Source organism: Pan paniscus, chromosome 1, assembly GCF_029289425.2.
Source record: "Pan paniscus chromosome 1, NHGRI_mPanPan1-v2.0_pri, whole genome shotgun sequence".
Classification (NCBI taxonomy): Eukaryota; Metazoa; Chordata; class Mammalia; order Primates; family Hominidae; genus Pan; species Pan paniscus.
This window is the reverse complement of record NC_073249.2, coordinates 37,661,054-37,675,096: the sequence shown is the minus strand read 5'-3', so window position 1 is coordinate 37,675,096 and position 14,043 is coordinate 37,661,054. Positions and strand designations below refer to the sequence as shown.

The following is a 14,043-nucleotide window of genomic DNA, read 5'->3' as shown; positions in this document are numbered from 1 at the left end:
CAGGCGCGTGCATGCACGCACACACACACACACACACACTCATAGTCACTCACTCTATCCTTGTTGTCCATGTTACAGGTATTGATGTAAAGTCCTTTAAGTAGTTTTGTAAGAAAACGTTTCTAAGTTGAATCCTCTGAACTGAATATCGTGCCATAGAAAATATATTCTCAAAAGCATCTCTTTGCAGCTCATGGGACTGAAAACATCTATGGGCTCAGCACAAATGCACCTAACACATTCCACTCCTTTTTCAGAGGTAACCATACGGAAATAAATGATAGGAATAATGCCGAATATATTTCAGTTATTTAAAAGTAAGTTATTTACATACTTAAGTACTTTGAGTACACAGAACAGCACCTTGACTTCACTTCTATTTGTTTATTCTGTTGATTTTTTAAAAATTCTGTCTGCTTTTTATGTAATGAGACTTTTATTATCAGAGTTGAATTCAGTATCTATTGCTTTGTAACAGATTACCCCAACATTTAGTGGTTTCAAACCACACGCGTGTATGATCTCCCAGTTTCTGTGTGTTGGGAATCCGGGCATGGCTTCGCTGGGAGTCTTACCCAGCTGCAGTCAAAGTTCAACTGGGCACTGATCCGCTTCTAAGCAGTTGGTGGCAGGATTCAGTTTCTTACAGGCTGCTGGACCAAGGGCTTCAGTTCCTGGTCGGCTGTTGGCGGAGGCCACCCTCAGTTCCTGGCCATGTGGGCCTCTCTAACATGGCAGCTCACTTCATCAAAGCCAGCAAGAGAGAGAGCCTGCATTACAACCTCTTGTGACCTAATCACAGATGTGATATTTCATCAACTTTGCTATATTCTACTTGTCAGAAGCAAGTTACCAGATTCAACTCACACTCAAGGGAAGGGAATTACACGAGGATATTAGTATTGAGATATGGGGGGTCACTGGGGAAAATTTTAGAAGTTGGTCTTCTACAAGATGAAGCCATTAAAAAAAGAGACTATTTGAATATGTCACCTTTGCTCTTTTATATTGAATGAGAGCTCCATCAATACTTTTTTGTTAACCCCCTGATTAAAACACACTGGTTTACTTAAATACTTTATTCTCAAATATTAAATGGAAAACAAAACATGATTTCTTTATTTTTTATTTTTATTTTTAGATAGGGTCTCTTGCTCTGTCACCCAGGCTGGAGTGCAGTGGCACAACCATAGCTCACTGCAATCCTGACCTACTGGGCTCAAGCAATCCTCCTGCCTCAGCCTCTTGAGTAGCTGGGACTACAGGTGTGTGCCACCATGCTCAGCCTGATTTCTAACATTGCCCGGCTTGATTTCTTTTTTTTACTGACCTCTTCATTACCAACATGAGCTAACATTTATTTTTGCAATGCAATGATAATTCAGACTGCTGTGGTTGCCAGTGACAGAAAACAAATGTGAACCTGTTTAGGCAAAAGAGGGGAAAGGGGAAATATGTTGGCTCAAGTAACCAAGGCATGGGAAGGGCCTTAGGGACAGCTGCAACTAAGATTCCCAGGTCCATCAGGCCTCCCTCTGCAAGCCCTGTGTCTGCTCTTCTCTCTGAAGGCCTTGTCCTCGTGGCCACCAGCAGCTTGATCTCCCAGCTTTGCCATTAGGATGGAACTGAGACTCACACTGTCAGGCCCTGATGTCTAAATTGCCAATTGGCTCTGTTTTCCTCAACTTGAATCACACACCCATCTCTGGACAAGTTGAATGCAGTCAAAGGTGTCAAGGGTTGGGCCCCAGGGAGCCCCTGTGCCAGGAAGAGGGCCCTACTAGAGCATGGTGGCCGCCACGGAGCCACGTGATTGGAAAAGGCCAAAGCTGATCTGCCAGAAGAAGAGAGAGGAGAGCTGGACAGGCAAGATAGCAGCTCTTTCCTGCCCTCACTGTCTGTCTTCCTTGCACATAACATACATACAAGGTGTATGTACGTGTGTAAAACTTGGGTGAGGGCCGGGCACTGTGGTTCACACCTATAGTCCCAGCTACTTGAGAGGCTGAGGCAGGAGGATCACTGGAGCCCAGGAGGTCGAGGCTGCAGTAGGCTATGATAGTGCCACTGTACTCCAGCCTGGGCGACAGAGAGAGACTCCATCTCACAAAACAAACAAACAAACAACAACAACAACAACAAAAACTTGGGTGGGGAAACAGTCCTAGAAGAGGAATTTAAATCTGGGATCTATTCCCACCAACTAACTATATAACCATAGGCCAGTTAACTTCTCTTCTCTAGACCCTGGCTTTCCAACTTATATAAAGGCAATAATAGTACTTGTCTTTCTTGCTCCAGTGGGCCACCGCAAAGATAGAATGGGTTGAATAGTGTCCCCCTAAAATTCATGTTTACACCTCAAAGTGTGACCTTATTTGGAAATAGGTTATTTGCAGATAAAATTAATTTCGGATCCTAAGAGGGAATCATCCTTGTTTTAGGGTGGGCCCTGAATCCAATGACTGGTGTCCTTAGAAGAAAAGGAGAGAGCACAGAAAGACTCAGAGAAAGGGGTGATGTGCAGATGGAGGCAGAGATTGGAGTGACGTGTGACAAGCTGGGGAAAGCCAAGGATTGCTGGCAGGCACCAGAAGCCAGGAGAGGCCTGGATGGTTTCTCCTCGACAGCCCTCAGAAGGGTCCAACCTTGCTGACACCTTGATTTTGGACTTCAGGTCTCCTGACCTGTGAAAGAAAAAGAGTGTTGTCTGAAGCCACCAGGTTTGTGGTAATTCATCACAGCAGCCCTAGGAGAGAGATTGATACATAAGATAGAATGAAAAGTGTGAAAAATGCACAGTGTCATGGGATCAAGGATGTTACTACAGCAAGCACAGTGATTACATAGGCTCTATGAAACTCACAGTTACTGTGCCTGATTCAGAGCACAGATCTGTGCCTATCTGTTGCCACACCTTAATCCAGTCAGCAGCCATCTTTCATTTGTGCAGGAGTGACCTGGAGCTTGGAAGTCAATGTTCAATCAGAGGCAGATGTGAAATGGCCTCAGTACCAGCTCAAGATTCTGTTTACTGAGTGTTTGCTACATGCCAGCCATTGTTCTAGGCACCCCATGAGCACACTGTGTGCTTGGTGCTCTTCTGCAGACAGGGGAAAAGGCACAACAATTAGTACATGGTTGAACTAAGATGTGAATCCAAGTGGTCAGGCTCCAGAACTTGTGCACTGACCGCCTCACTATGCTGCTTCAAGGCAGAGGAATCATCCCTTCCTGATTCATTGGGCACAATAGAGCTACCGCCAGAGCCCTGTGCTGCCAGCTGGTCCTTCCTCCTCCCTCTCTTTCCCCATTACCTAAGGGGAGAACAGGCTCTGAACTCCCACGTTCTCTAACCCAAGTCCTGCTCAGGCCAACCCCTGCCTTTCTTCCTCTCACTGGATGTCTAGCCCAGTAGCAAAATATCTTTTACATAGGGAAATTAGCTGGTTAGAAATACGAGCCAGCTATAATCCAGCTCAGGTGCTTAATGTCAGGTGGGACAGAATGAGGGCCTGGAGGAGCTCTGGATGGGCCCCAGGCTGGGTGGTAGATCCTGTTACTCACGGGGAGGCTGGGTTCCTGCAGCATCTGCAGAGCAGGGCTGCAGGGGGTGCCTCCTCAGTTTCTAAGCCCTGAGATTCCACATTTCTCAGATCCCCTTTTACAACTCTCACAACCAGAAACATCAGCTGCCTCTCAGCCTATACTCCCACCTCTGTGGACCCTGTCTGCACACCCAGCCTCTCTTGCCACAACCCACTTCTGTCTGAATCCTGCAGAGGTTCCCAAGTGCCCACCAACCTTCAGGGACCTCATCCAGTTTAATTGCTTCTCAATTTCTCTCTCCAATTCTGACACACCCCTGAGCTTGATTCATGTATTCATGAATACATGTCCTTAGATATTTAGCAAGTGTGTGAAACCTAACATGGTCATAATTGTCCTGCCCTAGTCATCCCCATCTCAGCAAATGGCAACACAATCCATCCAGCTGTTTCAGCTCAAAATCCAGGAGTCATCTTAATTCCTCTCTTTCACTTTCTACATTTAATTCATCAGCAAATCAAGCTTAACTCTTCCTCCAGAATAGACCTGAATCTGTCTCCAGTGCCACAACCTTGATGGAGGCTATGCCGTCTCAAGCCTGGATAGTGCAGTTACCTCCCAACGGGACCTCCACTTCCAGTCTGGTCACTTTGGCTCATTCCCCACACAGCAGCCGGGTATCTGTGAACACCATAGATCAGTTTCGTTGTTCCACTGAAAACTTTCCAGTGACTTTCATGGAACTAAGAATCAAAGCCACAGTCCTCATGTGGCCCTCAGGGGTCTTCTCTCTGCCTCCTCTTTTATTTTTATTTTTTAAATTCTTTTGAGATGGAGTCTCACTCTGTTGCCCAGGCTGGAGTGCAGTGGCGCCATCTCGGCTCACTGCAACCTCTGCCTCCCAGGTTCAGGCGATCCTCCTGCCTCAGCCTCCCAAGTAGCTGGGATTACAGACATGCACCATCACGCCCAGCTAATTTTTGTGTACATATATATATTTTTTTGTTTGTTGGTTTCTTTTAGTAGAGATGGGGTTTCACCGTGTTGGCCAGGCTGGTCTCAAACTCCTGGCCTCAGGTGATCTGCCCGCCTTGGCCTCCCAAAGTGCTGGGATTACAGGCGTGAGCCACTGTGCCCGACTCTCTGCCTCCTCTTGTGTGATGCTTTCCTCTTCCAGTTGCTCCACCGTCCAGCCGGGCTCTCAATCTGCCCCAGCCATGCCCACCATAGCTTTCCCACCCCAGGGCTGGTGCCCCTGCTGTCCCCATCCCCTGGAATTCTCTGCAAAGGTCCTCACGTGGCTGCCTGCTTCTTGTCATTGGGTCTTAGCTCAATTGTCACCTCCCCAAACAGCCTCCTGGATCACCAGCCCCCTTCCAATCATACTCAAATCTATCCCCACTTGATCTTCTTTATTGCACTTATAAATAAAATTACTGTCCTTCCTCATTATTTGGGGTAGCTATGCTTTATAAAGTCACCATGAACACTGAGCTAGTGAGTACTGAACTATTGGGTAAATGGAGGTTAGGTTTTTGCAAGCCACTGGCAACAACATTTCCATCCATCAAGCAATATATAACCTTGTTTTATGTGTGTTTCTGCTTAAAGACACCTTAGTTAATACAGTTGACCCTTGAACAATGAGGGAGTTAGGGGTACTAACCCCCACTGTGCATGTCAAAATCCATGTAGAATTTTTGACTCCCCAAAACTTAAATTACTAATAGCCCACTGTTAGTTGGAAGCCTTACTGATAACATAAACAGTTGATTAACACTCATTTTATATATGTATTATATATACTGTATTCTTATTACAGTAAAGTAAGCTAGAGGAAAGAAAATGTTATTAAGAAAATCATAAGGAAGAGAAAACATATTTACTATTCATTAAGTAGAAGTGATCATCATAAAACGCTTCATCCTTGTCTTCACCTTGAGTAAGCTGACAAGGAGGAGGAAGAAGAGGGGTTGGTCTTGCTGCCTCAGTGGTGGCAGAGGTGGAAGAGGAGGAGGTGTTGGAAGGGGCGGCAGGAGAGGCAGGCACACTTGGTGTAACATTTATTGAAAAAAGTTTGCATATAAATGGACCTATGCTGTTTAAACTCGTGTTGTTCAAGAGTCAACTGTGTATACTGCTGATTCATTTGTAGTGAACTCACGGCCAAGAGCACTAACTCACACCTGAACGAAGCTTATCTAACATACGTATTTTCTCTGTCGGGCCTGTCACTGCTTCCTTGCACTCAGAAACACGAGACAGCACTTCAGCACTAAGCTTGGGGGCCTTTTTAAATAGTGAACTCACCAAATAAAAACACAACAATGCAAAAAAACTGCAGCATCAAACAGACCGTGAAAAGGATGATTGTTTATGATATGAGAGCAGAAACAAGAAGGTCTCGAGCAACTCAAAATTACTGCTTCTCTGCACTTCCGCGAATGACTCCGAAAGTCTGTGAGTATTGATTTTGGTGTTTCAAGTAAGTTTCACTGAGTGGGCAAATTTGCAAATATGGAATCTGTGAAGAAGGAGAGTCAACCGTATTTTATTCAGTTGTTTTCCATCTCTCCTGAGTAGAATACACGCTCCAGGAGACCTTGTCTGTTTTGCACCCTACCGTATGCCCAGCACCTGGCACAGTGCCTAGCATGCAGTAAGTACTCAGTACATATTGACTGAAAGGAAGTGGAGAAGGAAGAATAAAATAATAAAGTCCAGGCTCCTTTTCACTCCCGATTATTGGTGATGCCTGTGCAGGAAGCTCCTGCTCCCAGAGAGACCAGAGGGCCACTGCCCACCTTGTCCCTTCACACAATTATATACCATTTCAAACCACCACCATGGTTCTTTGGCTCCTTCCAGGCAACCTATGTCTTCCTTCCTTCCTTTGTCTCTCTACTGCCCATCTATACGAGCCTGCATGTGCCAGGGAGTCAGTGGCCCCATGCTTGGGAAAGACTGCCAGCCCTTGCTTTACGCTTTCTCAGCTTTCCCTCCTTCCCTCTAGGTGCTTCTTGCGTGGTGCAGGAACAAACGTGCCACCTCCTTCATCTGGCCACCTCCCCAGTCCCGGGCTGTCTGGTCCCCTGCTGTCTGGCTCCTCCCTTCGGGTTCCTGCCAGTCCTCCCAAGACTTCTTGACATTTTCTTCTTCCTTTCCTGGGACTCAAATTCCACTCTATCCCCTCCCCTTTTCTTTGTTCTGACCCATAATAACCTTAATACAACCACCACCACCATAATGGTAAGGACTAACGTACTCCTGCCTAGGAAGAGGGTGAGTATTTATTTTGTGCACTAACTCTCAGATGTTCCAGAAAATGTTTCCAGATCTTGTCTCTGCCTCCCGGTCCACATTAGGCCTGATGAAAGGATGTGTGCTGTGGAATCAAGGTAGAAAGCTTTTCCCCCCAGTCATTACCCCCTGCATCTCTGCAGCGCTTGACCATCTAGCATGCCCCTGTGTAGAACCATTCGCATCTAGCGTGACCCTCCTGGGAACCCGGGAGGCAGACAGGGCAGGCATAATAACCTCCTTTGTCAGATGAGTCACGAGATGAGTCACAAGAGGCGATAGAAAATCAAGGAGTTTGCCCAAGGCCACGGAGCTCCGAAGAGCTGGATCTGTGCATTCCTGGCTCTGAACCAGGATCAAGTGCCCCTGCAGGCCTGAGACAACCCACAATCGGCCTGTTTGAGTGTCCAGTTTAGACTCCAGACCAATGGGAGTTTGACAAGATAATAAGTTCCACATAACAAAGCCCACTGTGTGTGCCACGGGAGAGCGTAGGAGAAGGCACAACAGCAGCAAACGGTGGTTATTAAATGTTATGTTTACATAAAACTCCATTGGTTAGAAAATTCCATTCTCAGGTGTGATTTCATTTGATCTCATGGCAGCTGATTATTGTCTCAAGATGTGGAAACTGAGGAAATGTGACCCATCTGGCTAGAAAGGAGCTGAGCTGGGGTATTTCCCTAAGATTCCTGTTTCCTATGCCTGGATCCTTCCCTCTCGAAGACTGATTAATAACTATGATCAGCTTGCTTCTCTGCTCGAAGATTCAGGGGTTCTGGCCTGGGTAGTTTGCCAGCCCATTTCTCAGAACAATGTGGGAGGCAACAAGGGCCTAGAAAGTGGTTTCGAGGAAATGTGGCCAAGAAAGAGGGCCTTGGGGATGGAAGAACTTGGCAAGGAGATCTGAGCTGGCCTGCTGGATCCAGAGCAGTGTCAGGCAGGCAGCCAGGTGGAGCCTGGATGCGAGCTGCTGCCCGGGCGACTGAGGATGGAGGCAGCACGAGTCTCCAGCATCCTTCTGCCAGCAGTGAAATGTGCTCTGAACCTTTCCCTGAGCTTTGTGCCTCCCTCTCTAGGCAGCCCCTAGGGATTAACCCCTGCCCCAAAGCCCTTCAGCATCGCCACAGCTAATCTCTGTGATGCCATCTGCACATGTCAACATGTGACTGTAATGGTGGCAGAGCTTGTGTCCCATCTCCAGGCCCCTTTCCAGTCTACCCAGTAGACACATTCTGCAAACACTAGCTGACTGATCCCACCCCTTTGTCCTGCTTTCCTGTGCAAGCTGGTTGTCGTTCCATGGTGTGACTGCACAGTGGGTGGGAAAGGGGGCAGCTCAAATAATGGACAACTGCAGTCAGTGAGGAAAGGAAGGGCACGTTAATTCACAGAGCACCACAAATGTTATTTTGTTCACAGACCTTGCAGACCCCACCCCATGCTGCACTGGGAGGCTGGTTCCTCGGGAAGTCTGGTGGCCCCTGTGCAGATGTCTTAGGCGCCCCTGGCCATGTTCCCTTGGCTCAGTGTTCAGCTGCCCTGTGGCAGGTGGCTCCTGCTCCGTGGGACTCATGCTTACCCCAGGCAGCATCTTTCCCACACCTAGAGCCTTTCAGCTTCAGGCCTTGAGGCTTCTCTGGTGCCATGGGAGGCTTTTCCACCCACTGCAGGGGCAGCCCTTAACCACCGGGGGATGGTCGGTGGATGCCTGGTCTCCTGGCCTTCAGGGCACAGTTCTGGGATGCCTTGGCGGGCTGAGCTTCCACACCCTACAGTTTGCTACTCACATCTCCTCCTCTCTAAGAACATCTTGTGCAGTGCCTTGGCAGGAGGGACAACAAGGGGACATGGACCACCCCCAGGGGCCTGGCTCCTTCCCATTGCTCATTTCCTCCTTCGTGGTTCTCATGACAGGGCAGCCTTCATGAGGTGCCTGCGTTTTACTGCTCTTCTGTTGCCGACTTGAAATTCGTAATGCTCTTTGAACAGGGAGTCACATTTTCATTTTGTACTGGGTCACACAGACAACGTAGCTGGTCCTGCCTGGTAGTTTGCTGCTTGGGGAGAGGCCTCTGTAAGTGATGAGAGCAAAATGAGACCTGTCCTCTGGCCAAGCTGAGCTCATTGTTTCTTCCCTCCTCTGAGCACAACAGAAACCCAGGCACAGTGGGAGCTTTTATCAGGGTCCCTGTGACAACGGCGCATGGAAGTTGGGGGCTGGGGGGAGACAGGCCTTAGGGGCCAGGGGGAGACAGGCCTTAGGGGCCAGCTGGTCCATCCCCCAACCAGAGTGGGTTTTCCCACCCAGCACCCTGGCACAGGCTCACCCAGCCTCTTTGTGAATTCTTCTAGTGACAAGAAAGGGCCTTTTTTTATTTTATTTTATTTTTTTATCGTGGACTCGAATTGTCATTGCCCTTCACTCTGGTGAAGTGTTATAAGGTTCTCCAAACCCTTCCATGAGGATTATCTCACTGGATTCTCACCACCCTCTCCTTGTGCAGCAGACATTTTCTAAAGAGTGGAAATTAAGGAAATTCCGGTAATTTTCAGATTAGCAGCCCTTGCACCTCCCACTCAGCCTTTTCCCTTCCTTCAACCAGCGATGGAAATCTCACCTAGGAAGCCTTTCAGCCTGTCAAAAAAGAAGAAATGCCTCCTAATTCCTTGTACTAAATTATTCCCTCCCCCCTCCACCCTGGGCTGTAGGTAATGTAATGTCTTTTTTCAGATGTCCTTCACTTTGAATAACAGTCAGAAAATGGCATGAGGTAGGCAGCCTTTTCATAGGCTTGTTAAATGTATTAGACCCCGGTGGAAAGATGGGAGAATAAAGGAGGATCACAGAGCCTCCCTCTCCTAGTGATGACGGTAGAGCACACACCTTTTAAAGTGCCAGTCAAGGAAAGAAACAGAGGCTCTTAAAAGGCTGTGGTTTTTACGCCACCCCCACCGGGAGGAAATACGCCCACCAAGAACATCCTGAGCACTTCACCAATACCCGTCAGTTAGGAAAGCGACTGCCAGAGGGGATGGGCAGGGACGGTACCCAGAGTGGAGGTCCCCACCAGCTTTAGCGTATGTCTTCCAGTGGGCTGCAGGGTTGAGGGGAAAAGCTGGAGCCCATGCCAGGAGCAACCCAGGCAGAGGAAGCCTCACCATGAGGCCCCCCTGGGGTGCACTGGCAGACAGACACACACACTGAGCCTTGAGATGTCTGGGGCTGAGGCTGTGGCAGGAGCCCCTGGAAGGAGACACATGTGTCCACTCCCACAGGCCCAGTGCTCCTCCTGCTAATGCAGCTTACAGCAAACCCTCAGATCTTTACTTTCACTTGCTTCTTGTCTGTGGTTTGCAGATTCCTAGTACCTATGCTCTGCCCACCCATGCCTGCCCCTCCTCTCCTCCCACTCTCCCCTAACAGTAAATACCTTTCAAATGAGAAACCCTCTGAGCACTCCTGCTTGCTGGCACCCTCTGTGCTAGAATCTCCTGCTGCAGTCAGACAGGTACCTGGGCGGGGGGTGAAGGGGAGCTGGAGCTGGGCTGGTGAGGTAACCCTGCTGTCCTTCCTCTCCAAGGCCTAATAAAGAGGAAGACAGAGTCTGAGGCAATGCTTCCTGTGACACCAGGTTTCTGCATCCCTCAGACATCGCTCCAATGACAATTTCAATTATTATTCCTGATCTGACATGGCACAGATTCTGAAGGCTGGCTTTCAGTAATCAGCTGTTCCATTTCTCTGCCTCCAAGAAGAAATGCTTTATTAATTCCACATTCATTAACTCATTCATTCCCTTGCTTTTTCTAGCCATCCTTTGGGAAAACAAGGACGGGTCTTCTTTATAATAAGCCAGCCCAGAACCACTCTGAATATTGTAATGCCTGAGCAGCCATCTCCATATCCATGAGTTGCTGTTTATGCCAAGCTTCCCACCAGATGATGGTTTGAAGTATTTCCAAATCTTCTCTAAGAGAACAGTTCCATAACCTCATCATGGCCCTGAAGCCTCTCTCTCCTGGAATTCCCAATTTCTGGTGTTACTCTGAAGTTCCGTGAATGGTGGGCTGGACAGCTTGTTGGATATTTGTCTGGGGAATCAAAGGCTCTTAGGGCCAGATGGGGCTTTGAAACATCACCTGCTTCTCATCTCCTCACCCCCACCCCCAGCAGGGCAGAGTTTCGAACACACACCTGCTAATCCAGCTTTGCCTCGTTTCTTTGTGCTCTACCATGATAACCTCAATAGCCATAAGCAATATCTTATTCTAATCTGCCCACTTCCTTCTGATACCCACTAAGAACTGAGCACCCAGAACTTACCACTGGAAGGTAAAGTGTCAATTCTCAAGATATAAACTTCTGAGACTTCTGCAACTAGAAAGGAGAAAGGTTTTCAAAATTACTTTCAATTTCCTGAAGCATTAGGACACTTTCAATGTAGTTTTATATTTAGAATCATATGAATTATACAGAGAACCGTGGGCTGGTGGACAGCTTCCAAATACTAGAAATTATATTTCCCTCCATTTTGATAATTAGTTCAAGGTCTTCACCACAAGTGACATCATGTCTCAGAAGCAAAAATAGGTCCCTATTAAGCCTATGTAATGTCTTGTCTAGCAGATCTGATTTCCTCTTTATGCCCCAGTCTCCTCACCTTCCTAATTGGCGCTCCAACCTCAAAGCTTTTTCTCACTGCTGTCTGGAGCCTTAGATATATTAAATATAGTCTGACTGTGTGGGGTTAGGGACTTGGCTATGCTGATTGCATGTGTCTAACTTAAAAACCAAGAGACCTAGGGCATGATAACAGCTCATTGCAGCCTCAATTCTCGCAGGCTCAAGTGATCCTCCTACTTCAGCTTCTCGAGTAGCTGGGACCACAGGTACACACCACCATGCCTGGCTAATTTTTTTTTTTTTTTAAGTAGACACGGGGTTTCACCATGTTGGCCAGGCTGATCTCCTGTCAGCCTGGTGTCAAACTCTTGGGCTCAAGTGATCCTCCTGCCTTGGCCTCCCAAAGTGCTGGGGTTATAGGCATGAGCCACTGCATTGGGTATGCATGGAACACATCACTTGGAGTTTAGGCACATCTCAATATGAGAATAACTTACATCCTCTGTTAAACCCAGTTGGGGTGAGATAAAAACAGCCTCCTTACTGCACATTCAGTACAATGTGCCAGTGTCTTATGTGCTTCCTGTATATAATCTCACTTAATACTGAAAAGAAGTCTTGGCCCGGCATGGTGGCTCACGCCTGTAATCCTAGCACTTTGTGAGGCCAAGGTGGGCGGATCATGAGGTCAGGAGTTCAAGACCAGCCTGGCCAACATGGTGAAACCCTGTCTCTAATAAAAATACAAAAATTAGCCAGGTGTGGTGGTGCACACCTGAAGTCCCAGCTACTCGGGAGGCTGAGGCAGGAGAATCACTGAACTGGGACCCGGGAGGCAGAGGTTGCAATGAGCCGAGATCACGCGGCTGCACTCTGGGCTGCAGAGCAAGACTCCGTCTCAGAAAAAAAAAAAAAAAAAAAAAAAAAAAGTTTTTGAGCATTTCCCATTTAACACATAAGGAGAGTGAGGTTGAGAGGATAAGAAACTTACCAAAGGGCCAAGGTCGAATTGAAGTCCCCGGTTCTGCTGCTCCTGGGCTCCTACTTGGACAAGCCCTTAACACTTGATGGCGCCATGACAGAGGGATATTTGGGCACTAGTGGCCATCGTGGCCTAGAATTTATTACCTACTCTAGTTCCACACTAGAATTCAGAAAGAAAGAAACTATTATGAGATTGAAATCTGTATCCCCTTTGGTCTAACATAAAAATGTTCTTTTTATCTTCTACTATATAGGGCAAAATTTTTAAAATGCACTTCACTTCCACATCCAAAAAAAAAAAATAATTAATTTCAGGGCTTTTTTCATGGTTAATTGTATCTCTGCAGCAGCTGAGAGGAACATTAATAAAAATTATCTTTTGGGGTTTTGGGATTATTAAAATTGAGGATAAGGATGTTATGGAAGCTTTAGCTTCTAGATCCATCGCCCTTTTAACAAATATACTTGTTCCTTTAGATTTCACTCTTATTTACGAAATACATAAATCTGAACCAAAGCAATATGCTGTTTTGGGGAAAATATATGAATGCAAATAAAAGAAAGCTGGTTCTAGTCCCCACAATTCTACTAAGTAGCCATTTGATGCTACCAGCAATGCACCAAAATTGTATCAGAGTGAAATCTGCCATCCCAAAACAAGGTGACTACTTGCTCTGAAATTCTAAGAGCCAATGAGTCATGCATGAATCGGTGCCAAAAATAATATAATGTCCAAACAAAACCTCCATTCTTTTAGCTAGGTGTCCATTTGATTAATGTGACTTATACGAATGAGGGATGGATCAACAAATCTAATCCTCTTAAGGTATTTGGGAACTCGAAATATTTCTAACTAATGGAAATTATGGGCAAGCCTGCCAAAGGGCAAAAACTCTTTTAGACCCATCTAGTGTTCTTTATTCAAATAGCTTAGGAATTTTTTTTTTTTTAACTGTGGTAGCTGATCTTCAAAGACAGCTCCCAATGAAGCATGCCTCTCAGTATTTGATAGTATTCTATCCATTTATAGACCTTCCCACATTGAATCTGGACTGGCTCTGTGACATGTTAACTAAAGGAATATAGCACCAAAAGTGACTCTGTGCCAGTCTTGGACCTATGCCATTAAGAAGTCTTGGTACCTTCTACTTCTGTGAGCCCTGAGCTGCCATTGCTGCCACTGTCCCACACTAAATATATCAGAATTCAATACAGCCAACGCAGGCCCAAATGCACCATTTCTAATGCCATCCTTTGTCCTTACTGAAACAAGCATAAATCAGAGAAACACAAAAAGCCTGATTGTGGGCTAAGATGCCTTGATTGAAAGAAGCTTCTGTGTCATCAATATTTTGAATTGTCCCTTTGTCACCCTGGAGGGGCATCCCTACTGGCTGAGGTATGCCTTTCCTCAGTAAAATGGGCAGTTATCTGAAATGGGAGGTGGGATCTTTTACAGGTGAGTTCCCAGGGAAGACACTCTGGGTCAGAGTTCTCATGGAAGTTGATTTCTTCCTTGGAAGTCTTTGTGTATGAAGGATATATGTACCTGTTTGTGGACAGCAGGCTCTGGTCTTCCTTTT

The 14,043-nt window shown here is 46.7% G+C and overlaps 1 long non-coding RNA gene across 1 annotated transcript; it reads right to left on the bottom strand.

Annotated features, from left to right (window-relative positions):
- Positions 1-341: 341 nt before the first annotated feature.
- LOC134729247 (uncharacterized) lies at positions 342-13,981 on the bottom strand. Its single transcript, XR_010110151.1, has 3 exons — positions 12,468-13,981; positions 11,177-11,230; positions 342-10,435 (listed from the first exon to the last, which is right to left on the bottom strand). It is a non-coding gene; the product is annotated as an uncharacterized LOC134729247 (long non-coding RNA).
- Positions 13,982-14,043: the final 62 nt, after the last annotated feature.